The 12,897-nt window shown below is 39.7% G+C and overlaps 1 protein-coding gene across 4 annotated transcripts in view; it reads right to left on the bottom strand.

Annotated features, from left to right (window-relative positions):
- Positions 1–12,897, bottom strand: part of LOC124142709 (neuronal acetylcholine receptor subunit alpha-7-like) — an 87,459-nt gene that overhangs the window by 58,689 nt on the left and 15,873 nt on the right. The window contains exon 1 of one of the 4 annotated variants that reach the window (XM_046511301.2): positions 4,236–4,902. The exons of 2 other annotated variants lie outside the window; for them this stretch is intronic. The gene's annotated coding sequence lies outside the window, so the exon portion shown is untranslated. Of the gene's footprint in view, positions 1–4,235; positions 4,903–12,897 lie in introns of those variants that run through there. One more of the 4 variants, XM_048400754.1, reaches the window with a different exon arrangement.

The following is a 12,897-nucleotide window of genomic DNA, read 5'->3' as shown; positions in this document are numbered from 1 at the left end:
ATTTCAATGGCTTTACAAGTGTTACTTCTCTTCAAAGTCAACATACACACATCATTACGGAAAGAAAAAACACTATTATAATGGTCATGTTTATACCAATATTCCAGCACTATCACTAAGGGGGGCACCAAACTTGGGCTTCACACATTGGGAATCGAACCCCGGCTTTCGGCTAGACGGGCGAACGTTATAACCACTAGGCTACCTCACCACCCCATTGGAATTCGAACAGTGTATTTACATCGAATTCAGGCGTCTTTAACGACCATTCCATATCCGCACAGCCTGTATTACTTGCCCACATACTGCTTTAATACTCAGGAATGCGAAGATGAAATCTGATATAATGTTTACATTTTCAATCAAGAAGCTCGTATTAGAAGAGGGTCGATTTCAAACCAATTATCTCCCATATCAACCATCAAAGTGTTTACACTAGCCTGAAAGATAACTGTCATACATGTCTGGGGCCGTTTTACACGTGTAAAAAGCAGTAAACTACTTCAATAAAACGAATGAGTGAGTATAATTTTACGCCACTTTTAGCAATATTCCAGAAATATCACGGCGGGGGGACACCAGAAATGGGCTTTACACATTGTACCCGTCAATAAAACCAATACGACGAAACTTCCACGTGTTTCTCCAGTATGAGTTTGTGCGATCACTGCGATACTGGAAATGTCGTGTATTGTAGTTACATAATGCAAGTCAATTTATCGCCCCACTGAAACAGTGAAACAGTGAATGAGTGAGTGAGTATGGTTTTACGCCGCTTTTAGCAATATTCCAGCAATATCACGGCGGGGGACACCAGAAATGGGCTTCACACATTGTACCCATGTCGGGAATCGAACCCGGGTCTTCGGCGTGACGAGCGAACGCTTTAACCACTAGGCTACCCGACCACCCCCCAACAGTGAAACAGAGAAACTTAGCTTAAAAGCCAAACGTTAAAGAAACGGCGTTATATTTCCACAACAAAGGGAATACATTCACATTTTACGACATGTGGCATATCATATACGGCTAAGACGAATGGAAAGGGGATCTTTAAATTAAACTTTACTGCTTTGTAACCTAGGCGCATAACGTCATGGTGTACGGCGTGACGTCATCCACTGAACGTTATCGCTGCACTTTAGAAAATGAGGGGAATACGTAAATGAGCGCGTTTTTTTCGATTTGATAGATACAGTGTTTTCTTATAAATAACGTTTTATCCATATGCGGTTAACATACTTTGAAAACTTAAATACTAGGAAATATATTGTCATGGAAAACTGTTTACACGGTGACAGTGTGTCCCAAATTTGTTCTCAGTAATGGCGTGGTGAGGTGAAGTGAAGTGAAATGGGGTTTAACGTCGCGTCCAAGATTATTGCACTTGGAATACAGCGACGTGCATGCACGTGTATGTGTGTGTGTGTGGCTGCTTGTACTAGTCCAGACTGATGCCGATTTATAGTGCTAGCTCACTGAGATACCAGTTTAACATGAATACCCCACTCAGACTCATTATACTAAATCTGAGCCGACCAGTCCTTGTTTTAGCCCCTTAATGCCGAGCGCAAGACAGGGTAACAACAAGTACCATCTTTTAACGTCTTTTGGTATGACGCGGTCGGGGATCGAACCCCGGACCTTCCGCTCTCTGGGTGGACGCTCTACCATTAGACCACGGAGGCGGTCAGTAATGGCGTGGTATTTGGCAAGTGCGTGTGACATAGGAATAGGGAAACAGAGAAAAGGACATCACACACAGAGTGATACAGGTATTATACGTACAACAGACATCAGGACATCACAGAGAGAGTGATATAGGTATTATACGTTATACAGAGATCAGGACATCGCACAGAAAGTGATATAGGTAGTATACGTTATATAGAGATCAGGACATTACACAGAGAGTGATATAGGTATTATACGTTATATGGAGGTCATGACATCACACAGCGAGCTATATAGGTATTATACGTACAACAGACATCAGGACATCACAGAGAGAGTGATATAGGTATTATACGTTATACAGAGATCAGGACATTACACAGAGAGTGATATAGATATTATACGTTATATGGAGGTCAGGACATCACACAGCGAGTGATAAAGGTATTATTCGTTACAAAGAGATCAGGACATCAAATACAGAGTGAAATAGATATTATACATTATACAGAGATCAGGGTATGAGTGAGTGAGTGAGTATGGTTTTACGCCGCTTTTAGCAATATTCCAGCAATATCACGGCGGGGGACACCAGAAATGGGCTTCACACATTGTACCCATGTCGGGAATCGAACCCGGGTCTTCGGCGTGACGAGCGAACGCTTTAACCACTAGGCTACCCGACCGCCCCAATCAGGATATGACAGAGAGAGTGATTCAGATGTTATACGTTAAACAGATATCAGGACATCACATACAGAGTGATACAGGTAGTATGCGTTATACATAGATCAGGGCATCATGGAGAGAATGATATAGGTATTATACGTTGTACAGAGATCAGGACATCAAACACAGAGTGATATAGGTATTATACGTTATATAGAGATCAGGACATCAAACACAGAGTGATATAGGTATTATACGTTATACAGAGATCAGGACATCAAACACAGAGTGATATAGGTATTATACGTTATACAGAGATCAGGACATAACAAAGGGAGAGCGATGTACGTATTATACGTTATATACATATCAGGACATCACACACACCAACCGGGATATTGCTATACCTTATATCAGGCTATATGGAAAGTAGAGTGCTATAGGATACGTTATACAGAGATCGGTCAGGAAGGGAGAGTAGAATAGTTTTAGATGTTACACAGACATCCATTCACGTGTTCAACAGACAGACAGGAACAGCCACAGATTGCATCTACACTTCTCATTACTCCCCTTTCGTTCAATCATGTTCTTTAAACAGATCCCGAGGATCTGATGAAATGCTGAGAATACAAGAAATATAATTCGATGCTTTAAAGTATATTTCTACTTTTTCTGTATAAATCAGTTCTGTTATCATCTTGTGCACAAGGCCCGACTAAGCAGTCTTCCATTCATTTCAAAATGGCAGAATTAAAATAATCAGTATATGTTGCCTCTAACTTACTGGTTTTATGTCAGATGTATTTGCAATCATTAAAAGTATAGATATCATTTCAGCCCTGTAAATGCATTTGATCTACTTTTATTCCTGCAGAAAACGGTTGATGCATTTTCAGTCCTCTGAAGCTCTAATGTTTTCTCTCTAATACAAATACTGTGCACCTCCAGGAAATTGCTTCACCTCCAATGTTGTAAACGTTTCATTTGTACTCTTATAATTTATTGTACTGGCAAGTGTTCTTCAGCACTCCTATCGATTTCCTTATATGATATGGCATAATTCATATTGATAGTGCGGCTTTGTTATTTTATTTCTTAGTTTATGTTATTGCTTTGTCGACCGTAAATTAGAAGCCTTTCTGTCACTGCCGACAAAACTGAAAGAAAATTAATGACATTGCAATAATTGATGATATTCGCAATGACAAATTTACTCTAAATAGAAAGTTACCCAATTATAACGGTTGCTCCCATTCACTGCTGATAATTCGCTGTTTAATGGAGCACATTACTCCTAAAATACAACTTAATACAATCAGTACAATTTCTCAGGTGCTCGGTAATGAATATACAGGCAACCGCTGTCAAACAACCAGCGCCACGTTGGTGGGTACCGCGTATGACAATGCACACCCTTGTGTAACACAGCGATTACCGGTTGGCGGGTACTGGGTATGACAGTATTTTCATATGGTGTTATGCTGGAGGTTATGAGTTGGGGATAACAATACCCACAGCTGAAGTATACCGAACTGCCGAGCTACTTAGTGAAGCTTGTTTTCTTTATGCCATTGGCAACGTTTGGAAGCGTTTTATGTTCAGGAATATGCGTTACCAAGACGACTTGAATATGTGTCCCCGGAACAGTACTTATATTTTCAAAGGAAGACCATTTTACCAGATCGACATTTCAGTGATAAATACATATTTTCAGAACAATACATTTCATCGTATCTATGTATATTATACCCTTGATCTTGAAATTATATTTAAAATGACATTAATATTTATAACATTTTGTTTACATTTACGACGTTGTTGCATCAACAAGTACATGGCTAGCTGGGCAACTAAATCCTTTTGATCCTACAATTATGTTTTCTACTTACAGTAAGAAGGTATATGTCACCGCTCCACGTAATGCTGTTTCAACATCCAGCTCCAGGAGGTAGATTGCAGACACAAGCTCCTACATATGGAACGTGCATGCCGCCATATTCCCTATGTGCCCCTGCAGATGCTCAATCGAGTGATGTCAAGCGTTCCAGACTGTGCCCTTTCATACATAGGTGTACTTTCTATATGTCCATGGCTTTATACACTCAAAAGCCACCAGAATGATAGATGGTAATTCCCATTTAAAGGTTAGTCAATCAAACTCTTGAAACTTCGTATCTTCAAAAGAAACCATCGCTATTTATAATGTGTTGGTGGCGACTGTCGTATATCCACATTGTGACGCTTTGTATGTATCCGTGATACCTACACAGGCCCCAATATATCCGTGGCTCTCAACAATTAGTTCTTGTAGATTCGTTATATAGCAAGTTACAGCACCAAAGTACAATCCATGTCTTGTTTACACAAGCATTCATGAAGCTGTGATCGCTCCATATTCATATCTTGCCATTGAGGTTGGCAGTTATCGCTATGGACCTTCGCTTCGCTCAAGCGACACGAGAACACACCCACTTTACAACGCTTCGGTAAGGTAATTTGCCATTCAAAAGCGAACAACTTAGCGAATTACCTTCGAGTAAATGGCAATGGATTTGAAATAGTCTTCCTCCATTTGGTGATTGCCACCGACAGCCAATGGTTGCAAGGAGGCGGCGTACAATTTAATCCATATCAAACCAGGACAGTAGACATTTGCGATCCTAATTCTCGATGGTCGCAAAGCAATTTAGCTAGAACATGATCGATGTGACAGCATGCCCTCTGTCACTGTGTGTATAGAACATAGCAAACACATTGATTTGAGCCTATTAAAACAATTACCGAGTAATAAGAAACTAATTTTTTTTTGGTGCTCTGCAACTTACTTTATCACTTTAAATGTCAATTTCCGTAAAGTAATCTGTCGTTTACTAGAGGCAAAAGCTGCTATATCTTTACTCATCACTGCAATATTGCCCATCATTTCATCTATTGGGCCCGGGAGTGTTCTTATGAAGGCAAGGACAATGCATGTTGGGACGCCTGTATGAGACCCCATTTTGTAAGGTCGACGTGAAACCCCGTAAATATAAATAGCGGCTGTTACGATGAAGGGCTGGTATTGATTCCTCTATTAACGTCAGCGTCATGATGGATGCTTTTTCTTTCTGACTTTGTCTCTGGAATTGATCACGCTCTCACTTGCAGAGGAAGAGGCACAGGAGATGACGACACGAACGCTGTCTTTCTACAAAGAAGCAACACACGTTCTTTTCAAGGAGTCGCGGTAGTGGTTGAGTAGTATTATTGATAATGCATGTAACAAGCGACATGAACCAGGTGGAATTCAATAGCGACCCGTTCGCTAGACTGGGCAAGGAAATACTCTCATTGACTACCCTGGCTATGTATACACTAGGGCCTTACCGCCAAGACCAACGTACTGAACCTACATATAACTCCGGTCACTAAAAGATGGGAGTCAGATGTCTTGTTGAATGGATGTAAATCTGTTTCTACAGGTACGGTAAGGCCTGAGTTTGTTTCTCTCGGGACCACGTGGTTGATCAAATATTTGGACAACCTTTGAAGCGTTAGTGGAGGGACTCATAGAGGCACATTAGGATTCTTCGCACTAACTCAAGTATAAGGCATGGGGCCAAGATACGGCTCTAATTAAAGTGCAATGGAAAATATACAGGGGTATAGTGTTACCTACTCGCCAAACATAACTGACGGATGTATGGATATGTAGTACAATCGTAAATTAATATTGCTTTTATATATAGGGTTATATTCCACATCCTCGCGAAAAACAACATTCTGAAAAATGTAACACCTGGTGTCATCACCGATTTTCAGTGGTCCTTTCATTTAATTACACAGCTATTTGCCCTTTACGCCAAGTGGAATCTCTTTCTGTAGAAAATCTAGGCTGGTTATTCTCTTGCATTGACAATTAGTTTTAGTAACAAGGAGTGTTGTACAGACTTGTATTGCGAGCCATAGTGGCATAGTTGCAGCATGACATACTTGCGCAATATAACACTACTGTTATTGTAGCAGATTGTGACAAACCCATGGTGTTACGCTACTGATATAGGGTCATGTTACAATATTCTGCCTCGAGGTAACAAGGATATTATAGCATAATCGCTCAATGCATCATACTTGCGAACCATAGGTTCCATCAATATAATTGGCGTCACATTGTGTGTGACATGCCATTTTAATGCCACACCAATGGATAGGGAATATTGTGATATTTCCACGCAGTACCACATCACTGAGAGACATGGAATCAATGCGTGACATTCTTGAAAGCAAAACCCCTGATAGACATACGATATCTGCACGACATGGTGTGATAGTTATAGGACATTTAATCACTTGCGGACTGAATATTATAGTTTTTCAATAGCAAATTACGGTGGTATAATAACTCGACAAAGCAGTAAATACACAAAATGAACATTTATTTCTACAGGGTTTGCTATCAACTTTATTGTATACTAACTAGCGCCCCGCCATAACAGGCATTCGATATGAATGTAATGTATCAAGATTACGTGTCTTATAGTGAAGGCAACACAAAATCCTGTGTCGATGATCCACACCTGCATAACTCTAACACTTATCAGCCAGAAGATAAATGTTCCCTGGTCACCCCACCATGGCATACTCATCCCGTGATCAAAGTGATTGGGTTGTTGGTACGCTCGAGACCCGTGATTCAAGTAGCCAGAATTTTGTTTTGTAACAAGAGAGACTATTCATAGACTCCGATAAGATATCGTTTGATCACCGTCATGGGATGGTAGACTAAGAATATTAACCGCAACACAGTTTCCGCAAACTCGAGAACCCGATAAGGTATGGTTGGATCACTGCCATGGAAGGGGATATTGGTAATTCACCGCAGCTCAGGATCTTCATACCCGATCCTCAACCCTAGGGTAACTTAACAGACTTTTCAATGCAACTGTTCTGACAGTCAGAAACAAGGCCCAGGAAGTGATCCATTTGTACAGACTGTCAAAGTCAGGAATGCTTGATACAGTGACTTCAGCACATCTGTTGGACAAGATGTTGATCCCGAAAGAATCTTTCAGTGAAAAATCAAGATTCGGTTTGAGTGTTGTGGAAGGATGTGCCTGGATGATAAAACTGTTAGAATAACTTCACCGATATGTGTTACGATGGCGGTGGGCAGGATTGACTGAAGTGGTGTAACGGGACGGAGTATATTTCCAGCAAAGTTAGTGAGTGAGTTTGGTTTTAGCAGTATTCCACTTCCAGCAATATCAGGCGGGGGACACCAGAAATGGGCTTCACACATTGTACCCAGTGTGGAATCAAACACTTGGCTTTGTTGTGACGAACGAAATCCTTTACCACCAGGCTACCCCCCCCCGCTAAACATGCGTATGAAGGTGCAATGACGCTGACGTCATGGTAGCAATCGGACAATCTACTCTGCTTTGACAGTGATTTCTTTCGAATATGGAAAGGGGTTTGTCACTTTTATTTCCAAGCATTTACAATACATCCAACTAAAAAGGTCTATTCGTTGTTCGTGTACACATATTACTCCTTACCCAACTCAATATTCATGTTTCCCATAAAACCCAATGAGATGAACCTGTGACCCCTGAATCTTCAGCCGCTGACTCTCCAGCAGTTTCGAGGAAGACATTCTGGAATAGTTGAGCGGCATTCCCATAAGGTTAGCGGACAATGTCGTTGAGGTCATTGAAAGACATTGGCAAGCCTATTTAGACGCCACGAGAGGCTGTATAGCGAGCTGACATGCAACTGTCTCACGACTCGTTCATTGGGTGCGCATCTTGATGGTCATGTTAAGGGTTTCTATAAGAATACAATTCATTGCGTTTAATACCAGTTCATCAAAAGTAACTATTCCCCTTATTCCTGAATACCAGGATCTAAATATGTGTTTTGTTTTACTGAATATATTCTTACACACGATGGAGAGAACAATCTAGTGAGAGGTATTGGATACCAAAGCTACAACACATGCGACAAATTATTGTTTGAAGATTTTATCTGATGGGACAAATCAATAGAATTAGAGAATGTAACTTTCGCGAACGATATCATGATTTCCATGTGTCATAAACATAAACAACGTTATGGGCGAAACAGTAGATATTTAACCTACGAGGACACAGACTAGACTACAATGAGTTACTACCGAAGCTGCGACATCAATATGATAACTGGAGCCAGTAGATACTTTAACCAAGACACCAATATATTGACAACAATGATTTACTACAAAAGCTGTTAAGCCAATAACATGGATAAAATGACAAAATACTTAAAACACGATACCAATAACGTGAATGTAATGATTTACAACCGACAGTGCAATGGACAGCAATAGGAGAAATTTAAGTTATGATCTCATCTCGATAATATTATTAAAGTGAGTCACTAGTTAAGCTTCGTTAACAAAGGCTGGCGGGCACCAGAAGGCTCGGATATGGTAAGCCCTCATGCTGAGATGACACTGCAATCTGGACAGACTGTAGTTGACTCTTAAGCTGAGATCACTACACTGTCATCAGCAGCTAATGCAGAGGATCACAAAAAACAGAAAACGGAGTTGGCGGAAGCTGAAAATAAAGGCTTTCCATCCTATTCTAAGAGTGGTGACGAACTGTTTTGCATGCACGTTTATAATATTAGTTAACACATATGGGTTTTCATGAAGGTGCTTCCTTGTTTTACAACGCAGCAAATCGAATGAGAAATAGCTGAAAACCGAATTCTCCTTTATTGAGAGTCGGAATGACAGTTGTCACTTATCAGAAATGTAAGTGGGCACAGTTGTGCCGCCACACGGACACGCGGGCCCCACACGCGGATCGATCAGGTCTGCATGGTGCTGCTGCCATATCGCGTGTCGAGTTATTAACAATAACAGAACACTAACGCGTCAAGTTGGACAGCACACGAGAAAACAAGACAAACCCATTTCTCGTTACGACTGCAGCCCCGAAACATCATTTTAGAGGTCGGGATCCCTCCGTCATATCAATCCGCATCAGAGGTAACAACTGGTACTGATGGACAGCAACCAACAGAAAACATGATTCTAAAGACGTTATGATTGCTTTCTCCAGGACAGACTCCTTTGATTAATGAATGTGTGATGTGATTAAAACTCAGAGCGGTTAGATACTGTACTAATGAATGTAATCCGTTCAACATTAGTGGTACATTTACTCTGATAATGATTTTATATGTCACTGCGTTCTTGTCGAAAGAATGCTGTAAGTAGTTTGTTTGGAATGATGTGCATGATCCAAATATCATTTTCAGAATGGTGGGTATGTTCCAAGCAGTCTATTTCAAATGATGTGCATACTGCAAATACTTCTTTTGGAATGGCTTACCTGCGTGTTTTATTTTACTATTACCCATGAAACGCTAACGAATTTGAGTCCATGTCTTTGAATTGATATATTTTCCTTCAAAACTGTTTCTGTGAGCTGGTACAGGGTAAAGGCTTGTACTTTGTACAAGCTAGGTTGTCTTCCTTCCCCTGATAAAGCACCAGTCAGGATATAAATAACATGTGCACTATTATAACTCTTCATCAATAAAAACTCTAAGGTGACTCTGTCATAATGTATTTATAAATGACGAACCTGTCCATGGGCCAATGACCTTTCTTCAGAAATAAACTATTATCATTACTTTGTTATGTGTGACATTTGAATATAGCTACTAAAAAGACATCTTAAAACAATGGTACATACATTAATATCACCAGGTTTGTTCCTGAATCTTCAACTCATCACTCATTATACTGCTCAAATAACTTAGTTTCATCTTTTCTGTGCTCTCTGGGACATTCGTTCCAAGTTTGATATCCTTTTGTTTGACTTGGAGGGGAAGGATCTTATATGACTCTAGGATATTCATTACGAAATCTCTACATGAATGATCATTCGGCTTGTCCGTTCGATACAACTATAAGAACGGATGGAAAAAGTTTGAGTAATTAGAAAAATCTGGTTTAAAAAACATACGGGTCAGTACACATCTAAGTCACATCATGGTTGCAATTACAACACCGTCTTTGAAGTTCGATTGGTTAAAAACTGACCACCGGAGTGGAAACTCTAATGAATTACATTGAGGAATTCTAACGCAACACAGCAATAGCTGTATGTTCTCTGATGGCTTCCTGTTTACTCAAGTCCTCTATGTGATAATGGTAAATATATATCTGTATGTGTCTGTGTAATATCTCTAGATATATATGTGTCACTATATGTTGCATGTATTTGAAGGATATCTGTAAGTGTGTATGTATGTGTGACAGCATGATGTTTGTATGTGTTGTAGAGGTTATCGCCAAGGCTCGCTAAATATACAAGTTATTCCTAATACAGAATATATACCAGCATCTTAGATCGTTGTTTCATGATAACTATTATCCCAGTAATTTCTCCAGATGCCCGATGGTTAATTCCGACTCACCCGTCGATTGAAATGGGAGACGCCATGTTTGTGTGTAAACACTGAAAGTAGTACCTACCTAAACTTTCATATTTGCATCTTTAACTGTATGTGACCCAACGGATACCGTTTCATTCGTGTGTCGGTATGATATCTGTTAGTATTATATTTGTGTATGTATCGGTATAATATCTCTGTACATGTATGTGTTAGTTTAATATCTGTATGAGAGCTTGTGTAACATCTTCATAGGCAAAAGGTATTGTGACATACCAAACACAATGACAATGGTTCAAAATAATTTACTGCCTTGGATGAAATTGCATAACATTAAAAAACAATGTCTGGAGATATGGTAACGAGCAAGTGTCCTTATGAGGAGCTCTCCTGACAAATGTAAATGAGTTGTGCCTCTTTGGAGTCAAGTTCACACAGTCAGTGGCTAGTGTGTACATTTTGTATCCTGACATCATCTTATTGAAGCCAATAAACGGTACATAAAAAACACATGGCGTGACGTAACGTTCACCTGTGCCTGTGGATACATGACGTGGCATCAGGTCAGGGAGAAAGGAAACGGGAGTCTTCAGTGACTCTTCTCCACTGACGAGCTGCCCACCGTAAATGTTGTCGTCAGTATTTGAGGCCTCGACGTTCTTGTTTCGGCTGAGCGCCTTGCAATAAATGCCGTAGATGCGTCGACGTCGTCCAAGATACGTGGTTCGAGTCCATATGTCTTGCCGAGAGGTTGTCACGGGTGGGCGTTCGCTATAGGGACGTCGACGGTCTCCAATGTGGTTGTCTTGCTGATAGCCATACCTGCCATATTGAATTGAAGTGCGACGTCACGCTGCTAAGCACCGGTTTCAAGCACTCCTGTGGTCGCCATCTGTCATTTTCACTTATGCGTGTCATGGTGAAATCTCATCAAAACGATCAAAAGTGATGTTTTTTAGGACTCTGCACTTCCGAAGATTGCTTAGAGTGGCAATGATGATATCTGGCTTTTTAGAACATTGAAGTAATTTCTCCTGAATATTCGTTATTTCTAGCAAAACGCATGCTCCAATACCAGCGAAATTTGGTTGGTTGCGTTTCTACGATCTTTTTCATAAAAGCTTTCACTGATTCAAACCCAAAAAAAAACATGAAGGTTTGTTAGTGAAAAAATCACGATACACGAGTATATATGTATAATGTTTTATAAGATATCTGTACGTGTCAGCATTATATATTATAATGTTTTATATGATATCTGTACGTGTCAGCATTATATATGTATAATGTTTTATAGTGAGTGAGTGAGTGAGTTGGGTTTGACGTCGCTTTTAACAGTATTCAAGTCATATCACGGCGTGTCAGCTTAATGTGGGAGGAAAGCCCGAAGTGATGCAGGTCTTAGACATTTACCACTTCGGTGAAACCCACGAGCACGGGTATGGTGCTGACAAACCTAGAAACATAATCGGGGCGAACCAGGATTCGAACCCACAATCACAGGTTTCTGGCGAGCCCAATGGACGCAACTCTGCACAGCGAATCGCATCGCCTTAGACGACTGGGCCTCCCGTGCCCTATAATGTTTTATAAGATATCTGTACGTGTCAGCATTATATATTATGTATAATGTTTTATATGATATCTGTACGTGTCAGTATTAAATATGTATAATGTTTTATAAGATATCTGTACGTGTCAGCATTATATATTATGTAAAATGTTTTATATGATATCTGTACGTGTCAGTATTAAATATGTATAATGTTTTATAAGATATCTGTACGTGTCAGCATTATATTTTTTGTATAATGTTTTATAAGATATCTGTACGTGTCAGTATTATATATGTATAATGTTTAATAAGATATCTGTACGTGTCAGTATTATATATGTATAATGTTTTATATGATATCTGTACGTGTCAGTATATAATATGTATAATGTTTTATAAGATATCTGTACGTGTCAGCATTATATATGTATAATGTTTTATAAGATATCTGTACGTGTCAGCATTATATATTATAATGTTTTGTAAGATATCTGTACGTGTCAGCATTATATATTATGTATAATGTTTTATAAGATATCTGTACGTGTCAGTATTATAAGTTATAA

This window comes from Haliotis rufescens, unplaced genomic scaffold (assembly GCF_023055435.1).
Source record: "Haliotis rufescens isolate VD_foot unplaced genomic scaffold, xgHalRufe1.0.p SCAF_20, whole genome shotgun sequence".
NCBI classification, from domain to species: Eukaryota; Metazoa; Mollusca; class Gastropoda; order Lepetellida; family Haliotidae; genus Haliotis; species Haliotis rufescens.
This window is presented reverse-complemented; position numbering and strand designations above follow the sequence as displayed.